This window comes from Lissotriton helveticus, chromosome 6, assembly GCF_964261635.1.
Source record: "Lissotriton helveticus chromosome 6, aLisHel1.1, whole genome shotgun sequence".
Classification (NCBI taxonomy): domain Eukaryota; kingdom Metazoa; phylum Chordata; class Amphibia; order Caudata; family Salamandridae; genus Lissotriton; species Lissotriton helveticus.
This window is the reverse complement of record NC_136067.1, coordinates 2,109,595,259-2,109,615,111: the sequence shown is the minus strand read 5'-3', so window position 1 is coordinate 2,109,615,111 and position 19,853 is coordinate 2,109,595,259. Positions and strand designations below refer to the sequence as shown.

The 19,853-nt window shown below is 47.4% G+C and overlaps 1 protein-coding gene across 1 annotated transcript in view; it reads left to right on the top strand.

Moving 5' to 3' along the window:
* The first annotated feature begins 2,483 nt into the window (after positions 1-2,483).
* Positions 2,484-19,853, top strand: part of LOC144764076 (uncharacterized) — an 81,506-nt gene continuing 64,136 nt past the window's right edge. The window contains exon 1 of the mRNA XM_078650237.1: positions 2,484-2,583. The gene's annotated coding sequence lies outside the window, so the exon portion shown is untranslated. The remainder of the gene's footprint in view (positions 2,584-19,853) is intronic.

Below are 19,853 nucleotides of genomic sequence, written 5' to 3'. Positions count from 1 at the left end.
CCAGAGGCTGAATGGTACGTACGGGGTACCCTCTTCAGGAGCACAATAGGGGTGCAGAAGCAAGACAACCTCAGGAGTCTTTACCGCAGGACCCTGGGGGAAAGCAACGGCGCCCCCCTAGTCCTTCGGGTGGTTGTAATTCCGAGCAACCGAGGGCTTCCCCGGACATGCTCCGCCCTAAAAAGGCATGCGTAAAGGGATGGACTGGTGGTCGATGGTATTTAAGAGGGGTGAACCCCACAAAAGCACCAATTGGTCTGCCACGGTGCAGTTGGCTCATCAGGCGGGCAGGGCAGCTTAGGTTAGTCACTGCTGCCTGCCCTTGGATCCCCCGTAAGTTAACCCTCCATGTTGGTAGATTTCTTGTATGAAATAAGCCTGCAGCATAATGCTTCCCAACAAACATGTCTTGTGTGTTTATTGTTTTGCTGTGCGTGCTTTGCTCTTCTTGCGGGAGGAGAGTGCCTATATCGGCAATAAGCCTTTGGACCATAAGGCACCATGTGATGAAGCAAAAAACAGCAACAGCAAATTTTGTGTATTCATTCATTCATGCTTAATCAAGGAGCGCTGACATTACCCAAAGGTGCTGGGGCCGGAAGTTACAGGAGGCTGCACCACAGAGGAGGTGGCGGTGTGGGTCGGAGGGATGGAGAGGAGAGCTGTACTGCAGTCTGAGGGGAGCAGCCAGGACAGGGGGGCAAGCAGGGGGGTCTAGGGTGGAGGAGGGAGCTGTACTGCAGTCTGAGGGGTGCAGCCAGGACAGGGGGGGCCTGGGGTGGAGGGGGGAGCTGTACTGCAGTCTGAGGGGTGCAGCCAGGACAGGGGGGGCCTGGGGTGGAGGGGGGAGCTGTACTGCAGTCTGAGGGGTGCAGCCAGGACAGGGGGGGCCTGGGGTGGAGGGGGGAGCTGTACTGCAGTCTGAGGGGTGCAGCCAGGACAGGGGGGGCCTGGGGTGGAGGGGGGAGCTGTACTGCAGTCTGAGGGGAGCAGCCAGGACAGGGGGGGGGGGCTTGCGGGGGCCTGGGGTGGAGGGGAGAGCTGTACTGAAGTCCGAGAGGTTGAACCTGGCCACAGGGGCAAGCAGGGGGTGGGTGTGTTCAGGGCAGGAAGGCTCTTCACACGTCCCTACAGGAGGCCGCACCACAGACCACAAGCAGGAGGGGGGGTCAGAGGGAGGGAGCGGAGATGACAAGAGGAAGCAGGGGGTGGGGGCTGGGTGGAGAGGAAGTTACTGAGCTCATGACTACAGGATGCTGCCAGCCCCTTCCTGTCTTGAGAGGAGCTGCGCCACAGAGCACAAGGGGGGGCACATTTATTGTGTAACCAGGGAGCCGAAAGGGCCCCCGCCCCATAACCATCTGTGCTGCAACCTCCCACCATCGCTTAGGGTGGGCGTGCTTGGAGGGTGTACAGGGGATCCCCCGTCTACCCACCCCCTCTGGATGAAGCACTTCTGACGTCACTGCTAATGACGGGGTGGGGGCGACGCTTAAGCCCTGGATGGCAGACTCACAGGTGAGCTATTTTCAACCCAAACAAAGTGCTGTGTGAGGTGAGCGCGCCGTGTGATCTGCGGCAGGTGAGCGCGCCGTGTGATCTGCTGCAGGTGAGCGCGCCGTGTGATCTGCGGCAGGTGAGCGCCCCTGTGATCTGCGGCAGGTGAGCGCGCCGTGTGATCTGCGGCAGGTGAGCGCGCCGTGTGATCTGCGGCAGGTGAGCGCGCCGTGTGATCTGCTGCAGGTGAGGCCGCCGTGTGATCTGCTGCAGGTGAGCGCGCCGTGTGATCTGCTGCAGGTGAGCCCGCTGTGTGATGTGTTGCAGGTGAGCGCGCCGTGTGATCTGCTGCAGGTGAGCGTGCCATGTGATCTGCTGCAGGTGAGTGCGCCTTGTGATCTGCTGCAGGTGAGCGGGCCGTGTGATCTGCGGCAGGTGAGCGCGCTGTGTGATCTGCTGCAGGTAAGCGCACCATGTGATCTGCTGCAGGTGAGCGTGCCATGTGATCTGCTGCAGGTGAGTGCGCCTTGTGATCTGCTGCAGGTGAGCGGGCCGTGTGATCTGCGGCAGGTGAGCGCACCGTGTGATCTGCGGCAGGTGAGTGCGCCTTGTGATCTGCTGCAGGTGAGCGCGCCGTGTGATCTGCAGCAGGTGAGCGCACCGTGTGATCTGCTGCAGGTGAGCGCGCCGTGTGATCTGCTGCAGGTGAGCGCGCCGTGTGATCTGCGGCAGGTGAGTGCGCCTTGTGATCTGCGGCAGGTGAGCGCGCCGTGTGATCTGCGGCAGGTGAGCGCGCCGTGTGATCTGCGGCAGGTGAGCGCGCCGTGTGATCTGCGGCAGGTGAGCGCGCCGTGTGATCTGCGGCAGGTGAGTGCGCCTTGTGATCTGCTGCAGATGAGCGCACCCGTGTGATCTGCGACAGGTGAGCGCGCCGTGTGTGATCTGCTGCAGGTGAGCGCGCCGTGTGATCTGCTGCAGGTGAGCGCGCCGTGTGATCTGCGGCAGGTGAGCGCGCCGTGTGATCTGCGGCAGGTGAGCGCGCCGTGTGATCTGCGGCAGGTGAGCGCGCCGTGTGATCTGCGGCAGGTGAGTGCGCCTTGTGATCTGCTGCAGATGAGCGCACCCGTGTGATCTGCGACAGGTGAGCGCGCCGTGTGTGATCTGCTGCAGGTGAGCGCACCGTGTGATCTGCTGCAGGTGAGTTGTCTGTCTGTAAGGGCTGGAGCTGGGGAAGTTACTGAGTGAGTGGGTTTTGTTCTCTTTTTTGTGATGTTCTTAGTGTAATAAAAATGGGCCGCTCCCGGAGGGTCTCAGGCCTGTGACCATTGACACTGGGCTATAAATGTGACGGCTGTTCCGGTGCCGCTGTCTGTCCTATCCCTCAGCCTCAGCCTCATCCCTTCCCTCTGTCCCTCTGCCCCCTCTCACCTCTGCCTCCCTCTCTTCCCTCTCCCTCACTCTCTCCTTTCTGTCTCCTTCTCCCCCCTCTTCTTCCTCTCTCCCCTCTGCCTCCCTCTCTCTCCCTCTCTCCCCTCTGCATCCCTCTCTCTCCCTCCCTCCCCCCGCCTCCCCATCTCCCCTCTGCCTCTCTCTCCCCTCTGCCTCCCTCTCTCTCCCTCCCTCCCCTCTGCCTCCCTCTCTTTCTCTCTCTCTCTCCTCTCTCCCTCCCTCTCTCCCCCCTGCCTCCTTCTCTCTCCCACGCTCCTCCTCTTTCCCTCTGTTCCCTCCACCTCCCCTTTGTTTGTTCCATCTTTATCTTTCATCTCTACATACATTTCTTTCCCTGATTTTATCAGGTGCAATAACTATTCCACCTAAAAGAAGCCACTGGTGATCAGGCTATCAAGCTTTGACCCCAGCAGGGCTGTCTCAGCTTCTCATTCTTGTGAAGTAGATATTAGAAGCAGTCATGACAAGGTATGGGGTGTGATGTCATCTTACAGGAGATTTCATGTAAGTGATGTTTGTTTAACATACTTTTGTTTACAATGATGTGTTATTTTCGTGCTCAAGTGTTAGATTGTCTGTGGTTGTGGGTTCACTTGACAGGGGTATTGTGGGCGGGGCTCCATGCATGCTCTCTGGTCCAGTGAGCCAATGGGGTGTCAGTGTAATGTTTCCCTCTGGATGGAATCCAGGCATCGAGGTGGAGGGTGGGTGTGGGGGGTGGAATCCATTTGTCAGTATTTTTTTTTAATGGCTTTGATGTGTGTGTGCTGCTTTCATAACTCTTTAAAGTCAGTTTTCTCATATTTTAAATTGCAGCGTCTGTAAGAAGACTCACAGCGCTGTATTTCAGTGTTTACTTTGCATGTTTATGTTGCATTTGCAGCAAACACACAAGAATGGGAGAAAGAGGAGGGGGTGGGGCTGAGGGTGGGTTGAGGGGGCCATGTGAGTGTCAGGGTGGACTGTAGTGGGAAGGTAGAATCATTCTTGAACCCTTCAAACCTCTCCCAGTCTTGAGGTCTGTCAGTTGGACAGAAAGAGCTCGAGACCCTGACAATAAAGAGGTGAGTAGAGCCCTTGACTGTCAACTGCAGGTTACACAGTCCAGTCCCACTGAGAGGTCAGAAGTCCAGTGCCTGCTGGGGTGGACTGTGGATAACATCAGGTTACACCGTCCAGTCCCACTGAGAGAGGTCCGAAGTCCAGTGCCTGATGGGGTGGACTGTGGATAACATCAGGTTACACAGTCCAGTCCCGCTGAGAAGTCAGGAAGTCCAGTGCCTGCTGGGGTGGTTAGTGGATAACATCAGGTTTCACAGTCCAGTCCCACTGAGAGGTCAGAAGTCCAGTGGCTGCTGGAGTGGCCTGTGGATAACATCAGGTTACACAGTCCAGTCCCACTGAGAGGCCAGGAAGTCTAGTGCCTGCTGAGGTGGTCTGTGGATAACATCAGGTTACACAGTCCAGTCCCACTGAGAGGTCAGAAGTCCAGTGGCTGCTGGAGTGGCCTGTGGATAACATCAGGTTACACAGTCCAGTCCCACTGAGAGAGGTCAGAAGTCCAGTGCCTGCTGGGGTGGTCTGTGGATAACATCAGGTTACACAGTCCAGTCCCACTGAGAGAGGTCAGAAGTCCAGTGCCTGCTGGGGTGGTCTGTGGATAATATCAGGTTACACAGTCCAGTCCCACTGAGAGGTCAGAAGTCCAGTGCCTGCTGGGGTGGTCTGTGGATAACATCAGGTTACACAGTCCAGTCCCACTGAGAGGTCAGGAAGTCCAGTGCCTGCTGGGGTGGTCTGTGGATATCATCAGGTTACACCGTCCAGTCCCACTGAGAGGTCAGTAGTCCAGTGCTTGCGTGGGTGGTCTGTGGATAACATCAGGTTACACAGTCCAGTCCCACAGAGAGAGGTCAGAAGTCCAGTGCCTGCTGGAGTGGTCTGTGGATAACATCAGGTTACACAGTCCAGTCCCACTGAGAGGTCAGTAGTCAGAGGTCGGAGCAAGTCGCAGTCGCTGTGCCTGCCTTCACAACTCGGAAGAAGGAGGGTGTCGCCGTTGGAACTGTCGCATTGTACCGCATCGACAAAGATCCCTGAGAAGCGCGCCGCTGTTGGAGCTGCTGCCATCGCATTTTGGATGTCGCCACTGTAGTTGTCGCATCGAGTGGATGCTTCACGCATCATGGGAGAAGAGCGTTGCCGCTGGAACTGTTGCCGTCGCATCATAAGGGTGTCGCCGCTGCAGTCCACACATCGAACCGAGACCTTCTCGCATCCCCAAGGAGCGTGCCGCATCTGAAAGATCTTCACGTCTTTATTTCCTTGCTCCTGAACTATGCCGCATTTCCCATCGCTGCGATATTGCTTGTCGTGGAAGCGCATCGCAACGTAAGGTACATTGACGCAGAGTGTTGCATCTAAGAACTGAACTGAACTAAGCTGAAATCTACCATCTTAAAGTAATCATAGTGTGTATTTGTGTTGTTTATGGTCTTGTGGTAACTCTATATAAAGTCTACTTATTTTTTATATAAAACCTGTGTGGTGTCCATTTGTAGTGGAGTCACTGGGTTACTGTATGTGGTCACAGCTGTTTAACTTACAACGCCTCTGAAATAAGCCTTGCCTGCTCGCGCCACGCAACCTAGAGGGTGAGCAGGGGTTTAATTTAGGAGTGTAATCCCCTTACCCTGACTAGAGGAGAGGGTCCCTACTTGTCACAAGTACCTACCTGTACCAACTAGAGACCCCCAAATTTAACAAACACCCTCTGCATGCTCCGCAGGATCTGCAAGTGGATCCCAACCGAAACAAGAAGAACAGTGACACAAGCCCTCGTCAGCAGCTGACTGGACTATGGCAACGCACTCTACACAGGAATCCCAGCCAAACACCTATGACGACTACAACGCATCCAAAAAGTCTCCGCTCGACTGATCGTCAACGTCCCCCGCCGCAGCCACATCACCCCTACCTGAGAGACCTACACTGGCTCCCTGTCGACAAGAGGATAACCTTCAAGCTCCTCACCCACGCACACAAAGCACTCCACAATGCCGGACCAGCCTACCTGAACAGCAGACTCAACTTCTACACCCCCACCCGCCAGCTCCGCTCTGTCAGCCTCGCCCTCGCTGCTGTTCCCCACATCCAAAGAACGACCTCCGGTGGCAGATCCTTCTCCTACCTCGCCGCCAATACCTGAAGCACCCTCTCTACCCACATACGGCAGACCCAAGACGTACTCGCCTTCAGAAGACTCCTCAAGACCTGGCTCTTTGAGCAGTAGCAGCACCCCCCCTCCCCATAGCGCCTTGAGACCCTCACGGGTAAGTAGCGCGCTTTACAAGTACTCTGATTGATTGATTACCAACAATGAACTGGTCTCTCTGAGAGCGATTTCTCCCATTGACTGGTTTGACCACCACCTCATTCTGTTCAAGATTGACGCACTTGTCAGCCAGCAACCTATTCGTGAGGACAAACCTAAACACTGGACCACAAACATCAAAGAAGTCCCTTTATGTAAATGTAAATGTAAATGTAAATGTACATGTATTTATATAGCGCAAACCACCCACATCACAGGTATCTAAGCGCTTGCTTAGGGAACCCGTCCTGGTATTCCCCTGTGAGATAACCCCGGCAGGGTGTCCACAAGGTGAAAGCCAGGCATCCCGCCGCGAGGGGCCGTTGTGGAGATTAAGCAAGCTATTGCCCAGAGTCGCAGAGTGTGAACCCGTGAGTCGAGTAGGCACCGGAGCGAGAATTATCGAGTCCCTGGAATTATTGAGCCCAAGCCCCGTCGAGGCGGGGAATTGAACCCTGGTCCAGGGCCGATCTCAGCTTCCGGGTCTGCCGCCTCTAACCCCTGAGCCACACTTCTCCACTCCGAACTTGAATCCAGGATTCTTGCCCATCTTCAACTTCAACCATCATCATGGACGGCCATTGACCTCACTACACAATTTAACTAAAAAATAGACCAAGTAGCTCCACTCAAACTCAAACAATTGAGGCGAAACAAATCTAAACCCTGGTTTAACGTGGATCTGAATGATGAGAGGCGTCAACTAAGACAAACGGAAAGGTCTTGGAGACTAAACTCCTCGACCTTACACCCAGCGCAACTTAGATCAGCTCGGCTGCCATACAAAAAACACATTTTTAGTGAAAAGGCGTCTTTCTTCTGCAGCCAACTAGATCTGGCGAAAAACAGACCGAGAGAACTCTTCAACATTGTCGAAAGCTAAACAAACTGCACTCCCTCTCAAGAAATCAAAGCCCCCAAAGAGCGCTGTGAAGAAAGTGCCACCTTCTTCACTGATAAAGTCTAAAAAATGGATCAATCCTTCATCCAAACCACTAACCCTCCTTCCCTCTTAACCTGCCGCCCTTTAACCACCAATGACCATTCAGAAAGAGTTCTTACCAAGGACAATCAGGTCTGCCTCCAGCTAAAAAACAATATGCAATGGTCCAACACCATGGACTCCATCCCATTCACAATTATAAAAGAACTCAACCACACCATTTCTCCTTTCTGAACAAAAATCATCAACGCCTCTCTCACCTCAGGTTGTGTCCCAGACTCGCTTCAAATAGGACAAATCACACCCATTCTCAAGAAACCAGGGGCGACCCTAATGATCTTAACAACCTCAGACCTATCTCTAACCTCCCATTCCTTGCAAAAACATTGGAGAAATGCGTTCTCCACCAACTCAACAAACACATTGATGAGTTCAACCTCCTCGACACCTTTCAATCAGCATTCAGGAAGGGCTGTAGCACGGAAACAGCTATGCTTAACGTCTCTGACGATATTCACAAGGCTTTAGATGAAGGTGATGCCTGCCTACTCATCCTTATTGACCTATCTGCGGCATTCGAGACAGTAAACCATCCAGCTCTTCTGGAGACCTTGTCGAAGCGCACCGGCATCAATGGCACAGTACTAAAATGGTTCACCTCCTTCCTTCAACACTGCTCGCAACAAATTAAAATCAACTCCTGTCTCTCGAAGCCAACAAAAGTCCCACTTGGGGTCCCGCAAGGCTTGATCCTCTCACCGTCCCTCTTCAGTCTCTTCATGGAGCCCCTCACAAGCATCTTGGAAAAAGGTGGAGTGAATTACCACCTTTACGCGGATGACACCCAAATCTTTTTCAAAATCAAGTCTCCCTGCAACATCCGACACCTCAATGCCACTCTAACCGAGATCCAAACTTGGTTCAACGCTGACCACTTAAAGCTCAACCCAGATAAAACAGAACTAATCCTATTCTCTCCAAAAAGCAACCATTGTCCTATCCAAGAGTGGCTCAAGAATCTGGCTGCCCTAAACTGTCCCCTCGTCCTATCTGACTCAGTTAAGTCTCTAGGCATCACCCTTGACAAGAACTTATCAGTGGAAGCCCACATCAAAAACTCTGAAAAAAGTGCTCTTTTCTCTCTAAAACACCTCAAGAAATTGAAACCTTTTCTTCCCCATGATGACCTCAAGACAGTATTCCAATCCCTAGTTCTCTCTAAAATCGAGTACGGGAACGCTATCCTAACAGGGACTCCAAAAGCTCACCTAGCCCCACTAAAGAGCAGTGCTGAACATGGCCGCTCGACTCGTATCTGGAGTAAAAAGATTTGAACACATCACTCCAGCCCTCAACTCCCTCAACTGGCTTCCCATGAAAGGGAGGTGTATTTACAAGCTGGCCTGCATCACACACAAAACCCTTCACTCTCCGGCCCCCAACTACCTGAACAACAAACTGGTAAGAGCAGGTCAATCCAGAACTCTGAGAAACCCCAACTCACTCCTTCTCATCCCTTCAAAACTGAAAAAGAAAACCACCCAATAGCGATTGCTTTCTGACACCACTCCCAGGATGTGGTGCTCTCCCTGGAGTCCTCAGATGCAACCCCTCCTTCTCCTGTTTCAAAAGGGACCTGAAACTCCATCTCCTCAACAAATACTTTCCTGACCAACGTCAACAAACCTAGACTTCAAGATTCGAGCTGACTCCTCTCTCTCTTGACATTCAAGGATAGTTGGTGACCGGACTCTGTTAACCACTTTTTTTTTGTTCTCTCCCCCTCCGATGCACTGTTTACTTATTTTTCATGCTGTATTTTTTTTATCTCTGGTTTGCTTCCTTACTGCCGGCCTACTATGTCATGCATTTTCCTTCGGGTTTTTACAGTGTGTATGTAAAGCGCCTTGATACCTACGGGTCAAGCTAGCGCTATACAAAACTTTTTAAATAAATAAATAAATAAATAAAAGAGGGTGTGAGCAGGGGGGGTCGGAGGGTGGAGGGGAGAGGAGAGGTGTACTGCAGTCCGAGGGGTGCAGCCAGGGCAGGGGGGCAAGCAGGGGGGCCGGGGTGGAGGGGAGGGCTGTGCTGCATCCAAGGGGTGCAGCCAGGACAGAGGGGGCAAGCAGGGGGGCCAGGGTGGAGGGGAGAGCTGTGCTGCATCCAAGGGGTGCAGCCAGGACAGGGGGGCAAGCAGGGGGGCCAGGGTGGAGGAGAGAGCCGTGCTGCAGTCCAAGGGGTGCAGCCAGGACAGGGGGGCAAGCAGGGGGGCCAGGGTGGAGGGGAGAGCTGTGCTGCATCCAAGGGGTGCAGCCAGGACAGGGGGGCAAGCAGGGGGGCCAGGGTGGAGGGGAGAGCTGTGCTGCATCCAAGGGGTGCAGCCAGGACAGAGGGGGCAAGCAGGGGGGCCAGGGTGGAGGGGAGAGCTGTGCTGCATCCAAGGGGTGCAGCCAGGACAGGGGGGCAAGCAGGGGGGCCAGGGTGGAGGAGAGAGCCATGCTGCAGTCCAAGGGGTGCAGCCAGGACAGGGGGGCAAGCAGGGGGGCCAGGGTGGAGGGGAGAGCTGTGCTGCATCCAAGGGGTGCAGCCAGGACAGGGGGGCAAGCAGGGGGGCCGGGGTGGAGGGGAGAGCTGTGCTGCATCCAAGGGGTGCAGCCAGGACAGGGGGGCAAGCAGGGGGGCCAGGGTGGAGGAGAGAGCCGTGCTGCAGTCCAAGGGGTGCAGCCAGGACAGGGGGGCAAGCAGGGGGGCCAGGGTGGAGGGGAGAGCTGTGCTGCATCCAAGGGGTGCAGCCAGGACAGGGGGGCAAGCAGGGGGGCCAGGGTGGAGGGGAGAGCTGTGCTGCATCCAAGGGGTGCAGCCAGGACAGAGGGGGCAAGCAGGGGGGCCAGGGTGGAGGGGAGAGCTGTGCTGCATCCAAGGGGTGCAGCCAGGACAGGGGGGCAAGCAGGGGGGCCAGGGTGGAGGAGAGAGCCATGCTGCAGTCCAAGGGGTGCAGCCAGGACAGGGGGGCAAGCAGGGGGGCCAGGGTGGAGGGGAGAGCTGTGCTGCATCCAAGGGGTGCAGCCAGGACAGGGGGCAAGCAGGGGGGCCAGGGTGGAGGGGAGAGCCGTGCTGCAGTCCGAGAGGTAAAGCCAGGACAGGGTGTGCAAGCAGGGGGGGGTGGAGGGGAGAGCTGTGCTGCAGTCCAAGGGGTGCAGCCAGGACAGGGGGGCAAGCAGGGGGGCCGGGGTGGAGGGGAGAGCTGTGCTGCATCCAAGGGGTGCGGCCAGGACAGGGGGGCAAGCAGGGGGGCCAGGGTGGAGGAGAGAGCCGTGCTGCAGTCCAAGGGGTGCAGCCAGGACAGGGGGGCAAGCAGGGGGGCCAGGGTGGAGGGGAGAGCTGTGCTGCATCCAAGGGGTGCAGCCAGGACAGGGGGGCAAGCAGGGGGGCCAGGGTGGAGGGGAGAGCTGTGCTGCATCCAAGGGGTGCAGCCAGGACAGGGGGGCAAGCAGGGGGGCCAGGGTGGAGGAGAGAGCCGTGCTGCAGTCCAAGGGGTGCAGCCAGGACAGGGGGGCAAGCAGGGGGGCCAGGGTGGAGGGGAGAGCTGTGCTGCATCCAAGGGGTGCAGCCAGGACAGGGGGGCAAGCAGGGGGGCCAGGGTGGAGGGGAGAGCCGTGCTGCAGTCCGAGAGGTAAAGCCAGGACAGGGTGTGCAAGCAGGGGGGGGGTGGAGGGGAGAGCTGTGCTGCAGTCCAAGGGGTACAGCCAGGACAGGGGGGCAAGCAGGGGGGCCAGGGTGGAGGGGAGAGCTGTGCTGCAGTCCAAGGGGTGCAGCTAGGACAGGGGGGCAAGCAGGGGGGCCGGGGTGGAGGGAAGGAGCTGTGCTGCAGTCCGAGAGGTACAGCCAGGACAGGGGGTGCAAGCAGGGAGTGGTGGAGGGGGGAGCTGCACTGCAGTTCGAGGGGTGCAGCAGGACAGGGGGGGTGCAAGCAGGGGGGTGGGTGTGGGTCGGAGGGGCGCAGACCAGGGCAGGGGTGTAAGCACTGATCCAGCGGGCTATAGAAAATATATCATAAACTACGCTACCCAACTACATAACCTATAAACAAAATTCTATACTAAATATGGACCCATTTATGAACCTGATATATTTTGGGCCTACTGAATCAGGTGGTCAGAATAAATCTATATACACATTATCTACACACTATATACATATTTATACATTTGCAGAAAGAATATTGTCATTAGAATAAAACCCAATCATTTAAACGACCACCATAGGCGACGTGATCTAGCTAAAGGTAACCTACACTTCTGAATAACCAAGACCAGCTTGTTTGTCAAAAGTAAGATTTTATTTTCTAAATTATGGTATATAAGTTGAAAGTTTTATAAATGAAATTTATTTGCAATAAAGCAAGCATAATGGTAAGAAATATGAGAAAAATACAATTTAAGCAATTGAATCAAATTTAAAGAAATTATATAAAGTTTAGCATTTCTAAAACCTATTTCCCTAACTGAGCTAAATAGACAGAAATTAAAGTAAAGATCTTTGAGGATTCTTACGTGCTCCACGCAAAGTCCAGCAGCACATCACCCTCATCGGAAAGTCAGAAAGCAGCAGCCAGCCCAACCCTAAGGGCATGACTTTTTATACCTTTCTACGCTAACTAAACTAGCAAAGGAAAGTTTTCAGAAATCTTCGACGTCCCATTGGCTGAGAGTGACAAGTGACATGTCACCCGATTCTTAAAAAGTTCCACAAAATCATGTCTTACAAAGACCATTGTCTCTTCCACGTGAAGCCAGAAGCTTCCTGCGATTGCAACTTTGTATTAAGTCATCCTCGCAACTTCCATAGCCTTTCAGTACAACTTCCGCGGATGCCAAGTTAAGGACTGACAAAAAGTTCACTTTCGACCTTGGCCATGTCCGACAGAATGATGTCAGCTCATCAGTTTTTGCTTTGTGAATGCAGCTTCAATAAACGTTTTAGTTCAGAATGGGCGTCTCGTGACTTTCTGCAGAATTATAGATCAGCTCTTTTTCTGCGGCTCAAATAACTAGGCCCAAAAGCAGGCAACTTATGTTTTCTAGTATAAAACAAACACAAGAAAAGTATTAATGTAAGAAATAATGTAGATTCTGTATCCACCCCATGGTTTACTAATTAATTAACCCACCCGATTAATCAAAATGTTACCTAGCTAATGCAAACAATTAAAGCAGCGTTTATATTTACCAGTCTCCGTTTTTCTATGAGACCCATATGCACCTAGAATAGTAGAAATGACATCACACAGACAAGGAAAAGCAAAACAAGCACATGCTTATTTTAAGTTTGCAGCAGTTAGTAATGACAAAAACGAAAACAATAAATTATTTTATTATTTTGCACGAACAAAAAGATGCAACAAATATGCACGTTTATGAGCACACATGTTAGTCCCCCCACATGTAAAGTTTAATCTAAGTTGTATTAGTACGACATATCACAAATCATTAATAATTTTATTCATGTTATGGAAATGTGACTTTGCGAGTTTAAACAAAATTTTGTTTTCTATCTCGCTCCATCAACTCCCTCATCTGGTGATTAACAAATCACCACACCAGCACTCAAAATTTTGGTAAATTAAATTTTTAAGAAATCGATTCAAATTCAATTGTATTAGTAAACCTAAAAGTCTGTTTCAGCATAATCTTTGCAATTAACATGACGCTCTCTATGTAACTCCTGTAACTCAATCTCCCTTTCCTCTTCTTTTCTGAGTTTATAGATTCTCTTCTTTTCCTTTAACTGTTTCTTTCTTTTATGTAACAAACAACCTACTTTAGTCAAAATAAAAATGAAAAATATTATAATCAAAGGTGCCAGAATCTTGCCAAGAATTGAACTTCCGATATTATGAAACCAGTTTTTAATTGCTTGAAACCTTTTTGAAAGTTTCCCTGTAAAATCTTCTTCTTCTAAAGGAATTATTTCTGAATGCATTTGTGTAATATTCTTAATATACATTTCAATATTCTTACTTTCATCCGGTATATATGTACAGCAATGTTGGATATGTAAAATGCCACAGACTCCTCCCTCTTTTGCTAGGAGTATGTCTAAAGCAAGACGATCTTGAATTACCATGGATCTAATAGCAATAACTTCAACGTTCACTAATTGAAATCCATCAGCAGTGTCAGTTGATAATCTATCAACTATAGTGGACAATTTTCTGATTCTCCCTGCATTTAGGGTTATACCAACAAAAGGTATTACAGCTTGAAAAATATCTCCCAGAACTTCAGTAAAAGTTTCTCTTTTAGCTCTATTTACATAATTATGAATTTTAAACAATCCTTCTGAATCTCTGTCAACATGAAACACTTTAGGAAAAACAATTCCCACATAACAAGTTCCATACCAATGGTCAGGAAGGTTATAGTAAGCTTTGTCACCACAAACAAAATAAATTCCAGGAAATATAGGATCTTTTCCACCTTTAAATCCCCAACCTCCCATAATCTGATAAGTATCTTCACAGTTGCTTGCACCTACAAAATAATTATCAAAAAGTGTATTATCTCTTCTAATGCAAAGCTTTCCACTAACAGGTTTGTCTATGTGAATTGCAATATTTTCAAGCATTTTGCCATTTAATTTCTCATCCTCTTTTTGCCAGAAGGATGACTTAGTCTGCTTGACTAATTCATTTCTCTTATAAATTGCTCTTCTCTCCTCAACCATATTCAAAAATTTCTTTCCTTCAGCACTTAATTTACATGTTAGATTATTCTTGTAAGCATACTCATAAGTGAGTTCGTTAGTAACAAGAAAATATTCTCTCAATTGTTTTGCTTTCTTATGCTTATTTAAAACATTATCAATCTTAACATTAGCAAAAATTTCATCATAATTTGAATAGTAATATTCTAAACGTCCAGTTTGATAAAATAAACTAGTTAATACACTACATGTTACAGCATAAGTGAGAGGAAGCATATTATATGTTACTCCCTCAGAAACAGAAGCAGGTAACTTAACACAGACATAACAGTCCTTTGCATCCATTACCTTTACATATTCACTCAAAAGCTTTGTGAATGTATTGCTTGAAAAATCACCTATTGATTTATCTTGATGGATGTTAGGCTGATGATCAATTACTTTTGCAGATGCACTATGTTTAGTTTGGCTAACCAGAGCTTTGCTTGTTATGTTAACTTTGTGTAATTCTCTATTCATTTCTAAAGGGATAATTACAGCTAGTACTAACCAGAGCAGAACTAAAATGAGCAGACATACCAGAGTCATCTTACAGCATCTTTTAAAAACAGAACATTTTGAAGTGCTCTCCTTAACGTAAGGCATTTTTAGGTTAGTTTTTAGCCTCAAAAATAAAAATAAATTTTTAAATTTATATACACCCCCCTTTTAAAATATTTTTTTCTTTTATGACCCTAAACAAGATTTCTTCGACCTTATGTCATACATAAGTTTTCTTCAACTAAACAGTTTTTCTTCGACCTTGTGTCAACTAACAGGATTTCTTCAGCCTTTTGCCAATTTAATAATTTTGTACTTTAATCATTGTCACTAATTTCTTGGATTTCGTTTTCTTCTTCACTACTATCATATATGTCAATAACAGGTGGAATTACTAAGTAAGTCCACTCAGGAGACTTGTATTTCTGGTTTGGTCTAATTATTCTCTTTCCTTTTCTCGATATCACTTCAATTTTTCTTCCAACTCCAACTTCTTTTCCTGGACTCTTTTGACTACTGATTTCTTCAACTTGTTCTATTGGCTTTTTGATCAATCTTACTCTCAATCTTCCACCAGGCCAGTAGTCTGCTTTTCTCACGTACTTTTTCTTTGGTTCAGAATTATTTGATTCTGACTTCCAAGTCCTTTTCTTTCCGTTTTCACTTCCACCTTCCACGTCACTTTCTTCGGTTTCGTAGTCTGAAATTTCAATTGACTCAGGAACTTCTCTATTCGGCAATTTCACTCCTTCAGGAACTTCACTCTGTCTTCCATCACTGGTACTTGGTAATTCGTTCTCCTCCTCTTCCTCAATTACCTCTAACTTCCCAGATTTTGGATTTCTGTTCCTTACTTCAGAGCTTGTTCTCTGCCTTTCGATACTCTCCTGGTCTGAAACTTCTTTTGGTTCAGCTTCTTTGTCTTCAATAGAGACAACCGAATCCTCAGTTATCTTTCCTTTTAACAGATTCTCTTCTCCTTCAGAATCTATTTCAATTATTTCTAAGTCTTTTCTTGTCAGATTTCCATTCACTGGCACAGTTTCCAGATGTCGACTTTCTTGTCGATCTTCAGAATCTGGAATTACTTCACCTTCTGTTCTGTCTTCTGCTTCAGAATCAGAATCATCTGTGGTATCACTTTCAACATCAGAACTCTCAGGAGTTGGTACTGGAATGGTATGACTTGGATGAATCCAGCGCTTCAATCCTCTGCACTTTACAGCATTAGTAGTGATCAAGATTACCTGCCTAGGTTTCTGCCATCTAGGAGATAGACAATTCCTCCTCCGATGTACTTTCGTTCTGACCCAATCGCCAGGTCTCAGATCATGTGTCAAAACTTTGTCATTTGATTGAGCTTCAGTTCCCACCTGATTAGACACAGAAGTTACCATATCAGATAACCTTTTACAGTAATCCAAAATTGCACTGTCATTTATGCTCAACAGTTTACCTACAGGTACAAAAGCTTGCCTCATAACTCTTCCCATTATAATTTCATGAGGACTCAGACCTGTCTTTTTATCTGGTGTACTTCTTAATGACATCAAAACAAGTGGAAGAGCACAGTGTATTTTCTGCTCAATGCAGATTAATTAACTTCAACAGTTTGTTATCAAAATGGCTTCCTCCATCACTCTCAATAGTGACTGGAAAACCGTACCTTGGGATGATTTCTCTGAGCATTAGTTTTGCTACTGTAATTGAATCACAATGTCTTGTAGGGAAAGCCTCTACCCACCTTGAGAATAAGCATACAATTACAAGTACATATTTCAAACAGTTGTGTAAGGGCATTTCAATGAAATCTATTTGTAACCTGGTAAAGGGACCACCCTCTCGACCAATTATTCCTGTCCCCACCACTGATTTTCTGTTTGGATTCATTTGTTGGCATGACAAACACCTTTGACAAAAAGATTCTGCAATGGTTCTAAATTTTGTATTGAACCATGTTTCTCTAAAAAGTCTGACCATAGAATCTCTTCCTAAATGTGCAGGACCATGATATAATCTGGCCATGTCAGCAATCAAGCAATTTGGTAAGACTATTCTGCCATCTTTGTAAACCCACACTCCATCTTCTTCACGTGGTCTACAATCTGATCTTAACCATAGGTCTTTTTCTTCATCATCTGCTTCATTTTGTAAATCCCTAATCTCATGCCATGTTTCTACAACAGTTGTTAGCATTAATGAATTTGAATCAGTTTCTTTACTCCTATTCCGATTGTAAGAATAATTTTTCCTTGCGCAGTACTTTGCTGTTTCATCTGCGAAGGCATTTCCCTTGGAAATATAATCAGTTCCTCTAGTGTGCGCTGCACATTTAACTATGGCAATTTCTTTTGGCAATTGTATTGCTTCAATTAATCTTCTAATGAAAACTGCATTTTTAATTGGCGATCCTGTTGATGTCATGTATCCTCTCTGTGACCAGAGTTGTCCATAATCATGCACAACTCCGTATCCATACTGACTATCAGTAATGATGGTAACTCTAATATCTTTTGATATTTCGCATGCACGAATTAAAGCAATCAATTCAGCCACTTGTGCTGAACGAACTCCTTCAAGACATGATGCTTCTTCAACATCTTCGACTGTACAAACTGAGTATGAAGCTTTCAAGACACCTCCTTCGGATCTTAAGCATGAGCCATCTACAAAGTAGACAAAATCCGATTCAGACAAAGGTCTGTCTTTGATGTCTTTTCTTGGTTTAGTGCAGAATTCCATGACATCTAAACATTCGTGTTCTGTCTCAATGTCATCAACAATTTCGGAATCAGGCAGTAATGTAGAAGGATTCAGATTCAAACATCTTGAAATCGAAACATTATCTGCTCCCAGTATGATTTTCTCATACTTTGTCAATCTGCTACTTGTTAAATGTTGAGTCTTACCTCTTGTCAGTAATATTTCAACTGAATGAGGCACAAAAACTTTTACAGGAAATCCCATTATGATTCCTTCACTTTGTTCAAGGCTGATACTTGTAGCTGCAACTGCTTTTAAACAACCTGGTAATGCTTTTGCAATTGGATCAAGAACTGCAGAGAAGTATGCAATAGGTTTCTTTAAATTTCCATGTCTCTGAATTAACACAGATAATGCACATCCTTCTCTCTCACTGCAATACAGTTCAAAATCTTTCTCATAATTTGGCATACCCAAAGCAGGAGCTTGGCATAAGCTCTTTTTCAGGTTCTCAAAAGATTCCATCTCAGCATCATTGAGAATAATTGGATCTTTTATATCTGATTTGGTCAGTCTTTGTAGTGGTTTTGCAATTACTGAAAATCCACTTATCCATTGTCGACAGTAACCTACCATTTCCAGGAACATTCTGACCTGTCTTTGTGTTCTTGGCGGTAACATTGCTTGAATCATTTTTATTCTCTCTATTGTTACTTGTCTTTTTCCTTTTGCAATTCTGTGACCAAGATATTTTACTTCTTGTTTGCAAAACTGTAATTTTGCTGGGGACACTTTATGTCCTTCTTCTGCAAGGCGATTTAACAGAATTATTGTGTCTGTTACACAATTTTCTCTTGTCTTTGCAGCTATTAACAAATCATCAATATACTGCACCAATGTAGACCTACCTGGTAAGTCTAAATCTTCTAATGATCTTTTTAACAGTTCGTTAAAGATTGAAGGACTTTCTGTATAGCCCTGAGGGATTCTTGTCCATCCAAGGGTCTTACCTTGGAATCTGAAAGCAAAGATTTCATAACTGTCTGGGTGTAAGGGAACAGTAAAGAATGCATTGCAAAGGTCAATGACTGTGTACCATTCAGCATCATGTGGAATCTGAAATAGAATTACTGCTGGATTTGGAACCACAGGACAACATGGAATGACAATTTGATTAACCTTTCTCAAATCTTGTACGATCCTAAATGTTCCGTTAGACTTTTTAACTCCCATAATTGGTGAATTACAAGAGCTACTCTTCATTTCCTTTAATACACCTTGCTTGATTAACTTTTCAATTATAGGTGTAATACCTTCAATTGTCTCTGTTTTCATTTTATACTGTGGAGTGTTTGGAAATTCTATTCCCTGTTTCAATGCAATTTTAACAGGATCTACGTTTTTCATCAGACCCATCTCATTCCCAGTAAAATCCCATATTTCAGATTTCACTGTTTCCTTTAGCTCTTCAGGTAAATCCTTTTCTTCAAATGCAGGAAACAATTTTGTTTCTTCTGCTTCCATCATCATCATTGTCATTCTGTACAAACCATCTTCCTCCATTGTTTGTAACTCAACTCCTTCAGGAGAACAATATATTCTGCAATTCATTTTACATAGGATATCTCTACCTAATAGATTTACTGGACTACTATTACAAACCACAAATCTGTGTTTGTCTCTGTAATTTCCAATTTCAACTGGTACTGGATCAGTTAAGTCTGTTTTAATTTGCTGATTACTTACTCCCACAACTTGGATGGTATCCCCAGAGAGAGGTAGGTTTTCTATTTCCACTGATCTAACAGTAGAACGGGTAGCACCAGTGTCCACTAGAAAAGTGATGTCTACATCATTAACTTTCCCGTTTACATAAGGACCAGACTGGTCAACCTCAAGAGTGGCTCCAACAACACACTCTCCCTCCTCTCTCGGGCACCGTCAGCAATAATCATCAGAATCACTGTCTTGACTTTCTGTTAATAAAAATTGTTGTGAAGCATTTTGCATTTGAATCTTTTGCTGCTTTTGCTGTTTTTGTGGTTTTATTACCTGTTCACATCCCTGAAATCCCACGTTTGGATTATATTTTTGAACTCCCCCACAATTCGGAAAAGGTGGTTGTGGCAATTGGTCTTGACGATTATTCACCTGTTGTTGTTGCTGTTGTTGTAACTGTCGTTGAATATTAAATTCATTTAACCCCTGTTGCATCTGTAGCTGTTGCTGCAGGTTAACACCATTCTGCATCTGTGGATTCAATAAGGGATTCTTTGAGTTTCTAGGAGGATGAGGACACTCGTCCCTCCAATGTCCAATTTCGCCACAATTAAAACAAGGTAATCTTTGTTTCAATTCTTCTATCTTTGGGCTAAATTTCTTTGGGAAATTATTACCTTTAAACTTTCCTTGTATCTGGTTTGTATTTCCAGTTTGAACAAAATTAGTGTTCTTATTTCCCATGCTGGCAATCTGTTGCTCAGCCACCTTTACCTGAGCCCACATGGCTTTCTCCTTCAGCTTCTTCTGTTTTACTTCTAATTCATCGCTACAATATTTTGCTTTTCTTAGAATATCATCTACAGATAGTGCTTGCCATCCGACAATACTAGTTCTGATCATTTCTCCAATTTCAGGTTT